At 41.6% G+C, this 10,491-nt stretch overlaps 1 long non-coding RNA gene across 3 annotated transcripts; it reads right to left on the reverse strand.

Moving 5' to 3' along the window:
- Nucleotides 1-296: 296 nt before the first annotated feature.
- LOC129206467 (uncharacterized) lies at nucleotides 297-10,472 on the reverse strand. Of its 3 annotated transcripts, XR_008577153.1 has the most exons (5): nucleotides 10,271-10,466; nucleotides 5,601-5,660; nucleotides 3,165-3,386; nucleotides 2,378-2,471; nucleotides 297-1,520 (listed from the first exon to the last, which is right to left on the reverse strand). It is a non-coding gene; the product is annotated as an uncharacterized LOC129206467 (long non-coding RNA). The 3 variants fall into 3 exon arrangements; XR_008577152.1 differs by lacking the exon at nucleotides 5,601-5,660 and having other exon boundaries at nucleotides 10,271-10,472; XR_008577151.1 differs by lacking the exon at nucleotides 5,601-5,660 and having other exon boundaries at nucleotides 297-2,471.
- Nucleotides 10,473-10,491: the final 19 nt, after the last annotated feature.

Genomic DNA, 10,491 nt, shown 5'->3' on the forward strand with positions numbered 1-10,491 from the left:
GGGAGGAAGAGGCGGGCAGCGCGGGGAGGGGGGCGGGGGCACGGGGACCCCTGGCGGCCGCGGCGGGAGGCGCAGCCGGTGGCACCGCCCTCCCGGGGTGCCGTGTAGGGGCTGTACGTGCACACGGAGGGGACCGGACGCCTTACGCACCGGTTTATAGCCCTCGTGTTTCCCCGAGCGCCGGGCACGGGGCCCGTTCGGTTTGTCCGTGCGGGAGAGGGTGGCTCGAGTGAGGCGGTTTCAGCCGCCGCCCGTTCCCCAGGGAAAAACTGCGGGCGCCTGAGCACGGGCTTAAATGCATCGTGCACCGCAGGCAGCGTTTCAGATGATGCGCTTTATTTGTTTCGTTTAACTTCATCTTTTGCCGATTGCACGTTTAACTGTCCCGGCACTCGGACGGGGCTGAGACGTGGCCGGTGATGTAAGCTCGCCAGGCAAAAAAAAGGTAGCAAACCCATAAACCTGCTTCTTCCCCTGCCTGATGGCCGGGAGGCAGCTGCAGTTGGGCGTGCGGAACACCAGCATGTCCAACGCTGGTGCCCGGGTACAGTCAGACTCCTCGCAGGGAGGGACGGAACGGGACAGCGCTGAGCGAAGCCAGAAGGGGGGATGCCTTCCCTGCACCCGGAAACAGGAGTTTCAGAGAAAAGCGAGGGGCGCTTCCCATCCCTTCCCCTCGCTTTCCCAACTCTGCGGGAAAGCACGTGCCAGCAGAGGTAGACCCAGCCCATCTAAGACCTTCTTTTTCTTGTGCAAGCATGCAAATATGGAAACCCACTCTACCCTCAGCCACCACGTCCGACTTCCCAGGCCTGTCAGTAGAGCTCGTTGGAGGTGCACGGGAGAAGGGAAGGGAGAGGAGATCCTCTCAAGCCAAGGAAGGATTAGACAGGTTTGACGATGAAGGGTGCTGAAGCTTTGAACATTATGAGCAAATTGCCAAGTTCTGGACACCTGGTCCCATCATCTACAGCAGGGCCTCAGTCAAAGTGTGCTGCTGATCCCTCTTGGCTCATGGACCCCAATTTCCTTCTTGTACCACGGGAAACAGAAGGTGGTAATACTCGGGCAGACCTCTTCCCAGCACGGAAACACGATGCAGCCAGGCTGCACAGGCTGGGCAGGCACAGGCACACAACTCTACCGAGTGCTTCGCTCGTTGGAAAACGAGGCACAGAAATTCACAACTGTTACGTACGTCTCTCGTCTGGCACAAAACAGACTCTCCCCAATAATTCAGAGTGTCGAGAATTGTACTTAGCTCTAAGGATGTGTATGTATAAGGGCTGTGCAGGCACTGCATCTCTTAAGGACAGCTCCCACGCTTCTGAGCGCATGGGACGCTGTATTCCTAAGCCCACCTGGCAGTTTAGGGCACTGCGAGGCTCATGTGGGCACACTGTCCTCTAGCCAAATGTCTACCGCTTGGTGGGCCATGGAACATTTGGGGGTTTATCTGCTGCCATGCCTGCACGTGAACTGCCACGCAGATGTGTCTTCTTCCCTTGGTCGGCATGTGTCTGAAAGTAGAGAGGCAGGCTTACGTTCAGTATTTGTGTGTCAGTAACAACTCCAAAGTTTGTTTACTTAAAAAGCTACATTTCCGGGAGAGCAATCATATCTGTTCCTATTTGCTCAGATGTTAATATCTCAAAATACAGAATCCTGAGAGGTGGAGCCCTTTCAAAAAGAAGAAAAGACAAAGACAGAAGGGCTGTCATTTTAAAACCAAGAGGCCTTAACACTTGACACGATGTTTTGATCCACTGTTTCAACTGAGTCTCTTTCTGCGACCAGTTAGAATTATATTTCCGACCATAATAACTACAGGGGTTGCAGCAGTTACATTTCCCCCAGCCCTTGGCTCTTGATTAAATGAATTAAAAGTTCTGAGAAATTCATTGCAGCCACTATGGAAGAAAACTATTGCTTTGTTCTGTGCAAATAGCAGGGTGCAGCCCTGAAGAAATCAAGCACAAAACGAAACCTACTACAGCTGAAATTTTTGATGTTTCCACAGGAAATCATAAGGCTCTAAAGGATATCTGAATTGTCACAGCACTCCTGATTTACAAAAAGTGTCTAAAAATGAAATGGACCTATTTTAAGAAATAAGATCTTTAAGCAGTATAGCAGAGGTGATATTTTAGACTGCTGTTCATAAGCAAAAATGACATTGCATCAGCTGAACAGTAGAACTACAGCAGTACAAGAGGGATAACAGTACGTTATTAACAGTTCTTTCTCCATGAGAAAAGGCCGTGGCAGTGCAGAATTCCCGTAAGCCTTTGGAGGGAGGCATTTAATTTTCCTTCTGAAACGTTCCTGTCACAGGAAGTCTGGTAGGGGATATCTGCACGCAGCCATTCTGCTTTACCTGCTAAGGAGTCCGTTAGCAAGCAGGGTGTTTTCAAGCTTTGACACTAGGTTCATTCATGCACATTCATGCAGTAACCCCTCTTCAGGGTGACCTAGAAATCGAGGCACAGCATGAGAAACAGAGAGTTTGTGATTATAGTGGTAAAAATGCTTTCAATTCCCCCTAGAAATCGACCCTTTAAAGCTCTCTGCCTTGAAATCACTTTCCAGGGTCAGGACAGTATTGATCATCTCATCACAGATGGGAAGTAAGAAGTTACGTTCCTGAGAAAAGAGGAAGTTACAGGAGGTGACAGAGGGATTGAGATGCACCTTATTCAGCACTAAGTCTTAAGGTATCTAAGGAAGGTGTTGGGAAGACGTGAGAGAAACAACTGTTTAGGGGAGAAATGTGTAATTGGAAATAAATATTCCAGATGCTTCAGACAGGTATGCATTCCCTTATCTGCTCCTTATCTGAGTTACCCCTTGGAAATGCAACTTAGAAGCCACTTTTGTCCACATGTAGGTTGACTCTTCAGGTAATTTGGTACATTCGTAAGGCAGAATTTCCCTCTACAAAAGTCATGTTGACTCTTCCAAGTAGATCATATTTCTCCAGGTGTCCACTAGTTCTATTGCCCACCATAGTTTCTACTGATTTGCAAGGAAGAGAGAGCAGACTTCCTTTCCCAGCCCATCAGGCACCCTATCTTCCATGGAACCCTTTTAAAAAGCTGACATCCCATTTGCCATCTTGCAGACAACATATATTGGTACAATTTTAAAACTGTAGTTACACATACCTGTTAGCAATTTCCATCTGGTCCCGGTGGTTTCTTACTGTTCATTTTATCAGTTTCATCCATTCTCTCTTCAAAATTCCTCCCACTTCCAGGATATTCACTGCTGAACACCGACTCAAATAGTCTATGAACTTCTCTGCAACGGCTTTGTTTTCTTTGAGTACTCCTGTTAACACCATGGTTATCAATTACTCCAGCAGACTTCTGGAAGGCTTCCTGTTCCTAAGGATTGAAGAAAGATTATTAGCTTTGATTCCTTTTGGGGGAAGCCAATCTAACTGTTTTCTTACATTTAATCTACAGGAATATGTGGAGGTTTTCCTTTTTTTTTTTCATTTCAGTATTACTTCACCTTTTTTTAAAGCGAGCTTCTTGTTTCTAATAACCTCCTTTAGCCTGTTGTTTCCCTGTGCTGTCTCCCTTTTGCCCATTCTCACGACTTTCTTAATCATCCAAGTGCATATAGACCTTAAGTTTCTAAAATGTGCATCTGAAAATAGCTTCCTTGCTGCCTCTGAAAATTTAATTTATCTGCACTTTTAAAGTTTCTTTTTAACAAACTCTCTTATTTTTACATAGTTCCTCTTTTTGAAACTGAAGACAAATTTACTGAATGTTTTGGCTGCTGCTCCTGTAATGATACTGCATCGAAACGTGTTAAGGCAGTTGTCAGAGAATGGCTCTTCAAATACAAGATTTCAAAACAGATCCTGAATGCTGCTCAGGGTGAAGTCAAAAGCTGTCTATGTTCTTGCGGGCTTTCTAACAACCTGTTCCATGGAAGAGACACTGAAAATGTCTAAAAAGTCAGTCTCTGTGTTACATCTAGGTGTAACATTTGTACAATCTACATACAAGCAACAAAGTCTCCTGTTCTGCTGTATTTTCTGCCCTTGCTGATCAACTTGATCCTCCTTGGCATTTCAGTATTAGTAAACCAGACCCAACATGGGGTTGGTTAATTATGGAAGAAGTCAGTAATTATTTGTACTCCTCTAAAATCTCCCTCTTTAGGCTTGACACGTTAACCTATGCAGATATTATTTGTTTTCTAGGAAGTTTGTTAATTTGATTTAATTCAAACAGCAGCTTTTCTCAAAACAAAATGGTTTTAAGGGGAGGTGAACTTCCTGTCACTCTGAAATCTGGCCAACACAGACTAAAATGTTGCCTAGCTCAGTAACTCTTATGGGGGGCTGTGGTACTGTGAGACTGTTACTGGAAGAATACTTCTAGAGGTGCAAGTAAATCCACATCCACAGATACACTGTGCCAGCAGAAAAATTAAGGGAAGGATTTATGGTACTCAGGCAAATGGCTTCGCTTCTGGCCTTCAGGATTTCCAACAGTAGATTTTCTGCTGTATTTCTTCTGCTGTGGAATTCATTTTAGTGTTATGATTTGATTTTTATTTAACAGAGGCAGAGGGTTCAATGAAATGGTGTTTTATCTGCCACGTGATGTCTCTAAAGGAAAACACAACAAATAAATATTTAACTTTTTAACCTTTTATAATAGTTTTATAAAATAAATACTGAAAAAGTTTTCACAATAAAAGAACTGGGACATATCTTCCCAGTGATAAAACTGAAATTAAGAAAGAAAATATTTCTCCCTATGGTGTATAATGTTAAACCAACTTATGATGGCAAAATAAGAACATAATCTTTTAAATTTGTACATTCAGAAAGTACGTCAGCACAAGCAAAAGCATTATTTTTTGCCCGGTGACATACTCTTCATTTTATCTATGTCATAAAATTTGGTTCCTAGTAATTATTTACAAACTGTTTAATGTGAATACAGTAATTAATAAACCTTCCTATTTATTTGCCTATCATGCTGCCACATGGATCTGATAGTCCATTTTACTTGTTGGGCAAACATGCGCATTCTTTGACTGCCTGTTTTAATCCTGCCTTTAAGTCTCTTAACATAAGTAAAGATAATCCATCCAGAATCCCCTTCCTCTCCGATAATTTTATCTTCAGCTTCTGCGTTTAACTTTGTACTTTTATTCTCAATGAGCCAAGTGTGCAGACCTACATTTTATAGCTTTGAATGTCATTTTACTGAGAAGAACTGTGACTGAGTGTTGACCACCAAATAATACTGAATGTCATATAGCATTTGGCTATTTCATTTTTCGTATGCAGTACAGGGATAACAGCATAAAGTAAGCATAAGACAGGTATGCTTACTAACAATCTTTAATAAGATAGCTGAATATAGTACGTCTGACTTCAGAACATGGCCTACCTTACTACCACCCAAATAGGAAGTAAGCATACGTTGTGATTTGGTACATGTTTGTCTTTGATTTGTTGAGTTACAGAGGCACAAAGCCTCTAAAGATGACATCAGAAGTTATCCTACAACTTATGATAGCAATGGGAAGATTATGAGCTACTATAATCTTTTCTTCGAGTCACTCACACACATAAGCAAGATCCTCAGAAGTGATGTGGCTGCCTTGCAAATGACATCAGCTTCAAACTAAAAGGAAAAACAAGATAGAAGGCAAAGAGGTATCACAGATACACTCACAAAATCACACCTTTTGAAGTTATAGTGGAAAAAATAGAAGGGTCTGAAGTAAAGAAATGTTGAATATCTGTTCTTCAGTAATACTCATACACTTTGGAGCTCTATCGGTTTTCAGTGTGAATTTAAGTAGTTGTTAGGAATGTCTATTTCATTCTGCAAAGTGTGGCATCAAAGTGAGAGGTGTGCAAGTATAAGCACTAATTGATCTGCACACCTGTATCTCACTGATTTGAGTAGAAATAGAGCAGATCACTCACATCACCGATACAACACTTTTGGAATCATTGCGTTTTATGTGATTAAAAATCTAATCATCTTAGTTTGATTTTGAAACCTGAAAATAAAAAGAATTTTTAATATCTCATAGTATTGTCCACAATAGCTAAAGTGGAAACAAAACACTTAGTATTTTAGTACTATTAATTCTATTTTTTATGGCCTTGATGACAAAAACTGGATGAAATCCCTGTTGATATCAGTAACATTCGCATTGAATTCATTGGGCCAGAACTTTACTCCATGACTTTAATTGTGTTTCCACAGTAAAGAATAAACTTTTTTATCACCTCTAGACACATTCATGGGTTCTTTCAAATATTACAAGCGGTGAAGTTTCTCTCTTTAAAGCTTGCAACTTATTGGTTAAATAGGAATGCTTTTTTATAAAATACCATTTTGTTTAAAAAGATGCAGCTTGTTTTCCTTTGTTCTTGTCCCATGATAAAGAATCAGCTTCACATGCATATACTGGAAAATACTAAGGTTCTTGGATACTGGAATAGCGTTCTTAAATCATAGCAGAAATATTGATCCACTACATTAATATATACGCTGCAAGAGGCAGTGCAGCTTCAACAAGCAACACAAAACAAAAGAATGCACAGGATCTTCCTTTCCACCACAACTAGAGAAAGCAAGCTTAGAATTGGCTTTGAATAAGCCTGCTCCAGTCTGACCCGTGGCTGTAGTGGGCCTTCAGTTGTTTAGCTTTGTATCTCCACCAATGGAAGGAATGAGTGTTGCAGGGGCTTACAATATATCACAACCTCTTTTGACTTGCAGAATTAGACAGACTTTGAAATCCTGCATCATTTTTCTTTAAAGTGGAAGAATGGAGACAGGTATTTCTTTAATGCAACTCTATTCATTTACAAAAGATGTTTATAAAGCCTTTTTTTCCTCCGGCCATAGAAAGACTACTTTGCTTTGACCACAGGTTTGTCTTTTCTTCTGTGTACTGTTTCCTACAAGGGCTCTCTTTCACTCTTATTTTTTGTGGCCATCTTTGAGACATTTGTCTTTGTGTGCAACTGTGATGGTTTTACAGTTTCTCTTTTTTACATGCACATACAGACACCCACAACCTACATAACTGTTGCATTTGGTATGAGAATCTCAGTAAGTGCCTGTACCATCTGGCCAAGCCATAATAGTGCACATTTGCATGTGGTCTAGCTCCTGGGTGGTATTTTTGCATTGTTTCAGCTATCGCTAAACAAAGAGGCATTTAATTGTGTCTTCAATGAGCCTGAACAGAAGACAGCTACTATACCCAAGGGCTTCACTGGGAAAGTGCGATTGCCCAACCCCCACTACTGCAATATGCAGAAGCAAAAAGAGAGGAGAGGGAACATGAGCTAGGGCACTCTCTTCATTAAGAAATGTCAAATTCAGTGGCCATTTTCTTCCTAACTAGCAGCTGTCTGAGCTGCCAGCTACTTTAGCTTTTTTTTGCAGCAGCTCTCTGACCCACGAGACATTGCAGACCTTCTGCCCTTGTTTGCTAACCTCACGCACTCCCAGCCTTGCATCACTTTGGAGAAGCTGGGAGGACAGCAGGAATACAGCACCGACATAAATCAAGGCTCATGAATGGGCTATAAAATTTCTGACTCATGCGCCTCTGTGTGCATTTGCCTGTGACACAAGGGGACAGGCAACTAAAAAGTGACATGAAAAGCCTGACAGAGAAAAAAAGAGCTCTACTCAGGGAAGGTCCCAGCAAAGGTCAGTGAACTTCCCTGGTGAGAATGAGTGTGCCACCAGATAATGGGAATTGGCAGTGGATGGACCTCCAGGAGGCATGAATCGATTCACTCAGCAAATCAGAAAATCAAAGCCAAATTGGAAAAAAAAAAGCATTGAGATACCACAGAATCCACATAATTTTTACTATGGGGATAATAATATAGGGCTGTTTGAATCTAAAACCCATCACAACAACAACAACAGTCTTAGGTCAAATCTTTCAGAGTTAGTTATTCTCTGTTGATCCACAAACGCAGTCTCTCTTCTTTGCAGACACTGAGGAGGACAAGTAAGCAAGTCTATTAATTCCTCAATTAGGGGGTTCACTGTTCTTTAAATTACACATATTTTAAAATTGTTTAATTAATACATGCATCCTTGGCTTCTCCAACTAAGCAGTGAAACAGCATGCTTTTATTTTACATGTCAGAAATGCAGCAAATAAATGAAACTGAGCAACAGGAGGAACTCTGTCTACTAGTTAGAATGTCTACTCTTTTTTCCTAACCTGCATCATTGTCAACTGCTACAAAATGAGCACAAACATACACCAACATTGTCCCAGTAAGGATATTGAAAGATACAAATAGGAATAAATTGTAAAGTTCTACTCAGACATGAAATTAAATGTGAATTAAATACTCATAAAATTTAGCAAAGTATCCTAAATTCCTACTGAAATCTCATCAGATGATGACATTTGAGCAGAAGACACTGAACTAGATCAACCAGTATGCTTTAGGTTTTTTATATCATGTCAGTGACACCAAGTACTTGTAAACCCTGTTTAACCAACCAGGTAAATTATGTCTACAGCTCCTTAGGGTTCTTTAAATGGCACAAAGTGGCAACTAAACTGAATGAAGGTATCTGTCCTGCATTGCTTGATAGCTTGATTTGTTGGTTACTTGGAAAAGGAGCACTGATTTTTCATGGGCTGTACACAGTACAATACCTGCTAGCAACACAGATCATTTAAGAGTGATTCTGCTGGTTCAGGAACATTTTGTTTTTAAGAAGGTTAAACCAAGCCTTTAATAATGACTTGGATTTGGAATATGTAAAATCACAGTCTGTGAAAGTGTCCTTCAAAGGTATTTCAGGATGTTGGTTGGCAATTGTTTGCCTGTCTTCAGAATTTGGACCTAAATGCTGTCACAGCATGAGCTGTATGAATCAATATGTAGCTATTTTCACTTGTTGAAGAAAATAATAGTTGTAATCTTTATATTTTGCAAGAATCCTAGAAATGTTTCCTAATTCCCTCTTGCAGTATTCTCTTTCTGCGAACAATAGGCAGATACAAGTATTATCAATACTAAGAAATGAAGGTGAGAACCGTCAGAAAGACAAGTGTCCACCTGCAATGACACTTCAGTAATAGCATGGCATCAAATTCCTTTGGTTGATTGACCATGCTAGTGAAAGTGTTTATCACAAAAGAAACCAGGATCAGATACTTTGTTATTATCTGTTGCCTCGGTCCTGTAATCAGCTGGCTACTTAGCCACTTTTAACTGGTTTCATTGTCATAAGATAGCAAGTATGTTTAAATGGATACATTTACTCTGACAAAAGAATAGAATGTATGCTTTGCTGTTCTGGAGTTAGTCAGTGGAAATTTTCACTTAACGTCTAAGCCTAGGAGATATATAAATATTTTTTATAAAAGATGGAGCCAGACCACAGGGAATAGAACATAATTGCAGAAAATACTGAGATTATAGTTTGGATTTTGAATTGCACTTTCCAGGGAGTTATCTTGATGCCACGAAATGAGAAGAATATTTTGCATACTAAGATCAGAATAAGGATTGGTGTCGTTTCATTGAAATCAATGACATTGAAGCAGGAAGAGAGAATCCGATCCTGCAAAGTTTTGACTGAAATCATAGGCTGCGCCTGCCAACTAGTGGGAAGACAACTGAGATTTAAGCAAGGTTGTCCTTGCTCAAATCCCAGCACTAATGGGGTGGATCTAGCAAATATGTGCTCTGAAGTCTTTTGCAGCTATTCTCCTACTCAGTAGGCATCTCTCCGTGTTCTTCTTAAAAGCAACTTCCTCTTGACTTACAAACCAGTAAAAACCATCTTGCATTGATATTAAGTTAGAGATGTTTTAGTGCATATTGACGATAGCTTTGGCATCAATACTTAGTGAACAATTAGCTTTATAGGCACAGGTAATATTTTTTCAAGATCAGTCCATGTAAATAGGAGAAGTATAATGTATGTATTAATCACATGTACTTTTATGACCGATCATCAGTATCTCTTCTTTCTCTTTCCAGGAAGAATATTAGCATCCTTCCTATGATAATGCCACCATGACTCCGCAGCCTCTTTTTCTAATTTTAGTTACCGCCTCACTGAATATCGAATTTGCGGTGGTTCCCCCCGCCAAACGAGAGCTAACAAACCAACACTACACTCCATAATAAAGAAGATAACGCTTGAAAAAATTGGCCAACAGCGTGCCACACGGCTGAAGCCAAGAGATGGGGAATTAGGAGGCTGGTTTCTCCCCTTACCTCTGTCACTCGCAGGCCGGGTTATCCTGGCGCTAGGCCGCTTTCGTCCCCGGCTCTCCTCCCTGTCTTCTCCGGGAAGTTACGGTTCCTGAAGGGCACCTGCAGCTCCGGTCGCCGCTTCACGTCTCTCCGCTGAGGGAGAACGGGCGGGGAGAGGAGGGGAAGGACCCTGAGGGCTGCTCCACGTCGCTCCTCCCTTCCCCTCGTCTCCCCGCCCGCCT

Source organism: Grus americana, chromosome 4 (assembly GCF_028858705.1).
Source record: "Grus americana isolate bGruAme1 chromosome 4, bGruAme1.mat, whole genome shotgun sequence".
In the NCBI taxonomy this organism is placed as follows: domain Eukaryota; kingdom Metazoa; phylum Chordata; class Aves; order Gruiformes; family Gruidae; genus Grus; species Grus americana.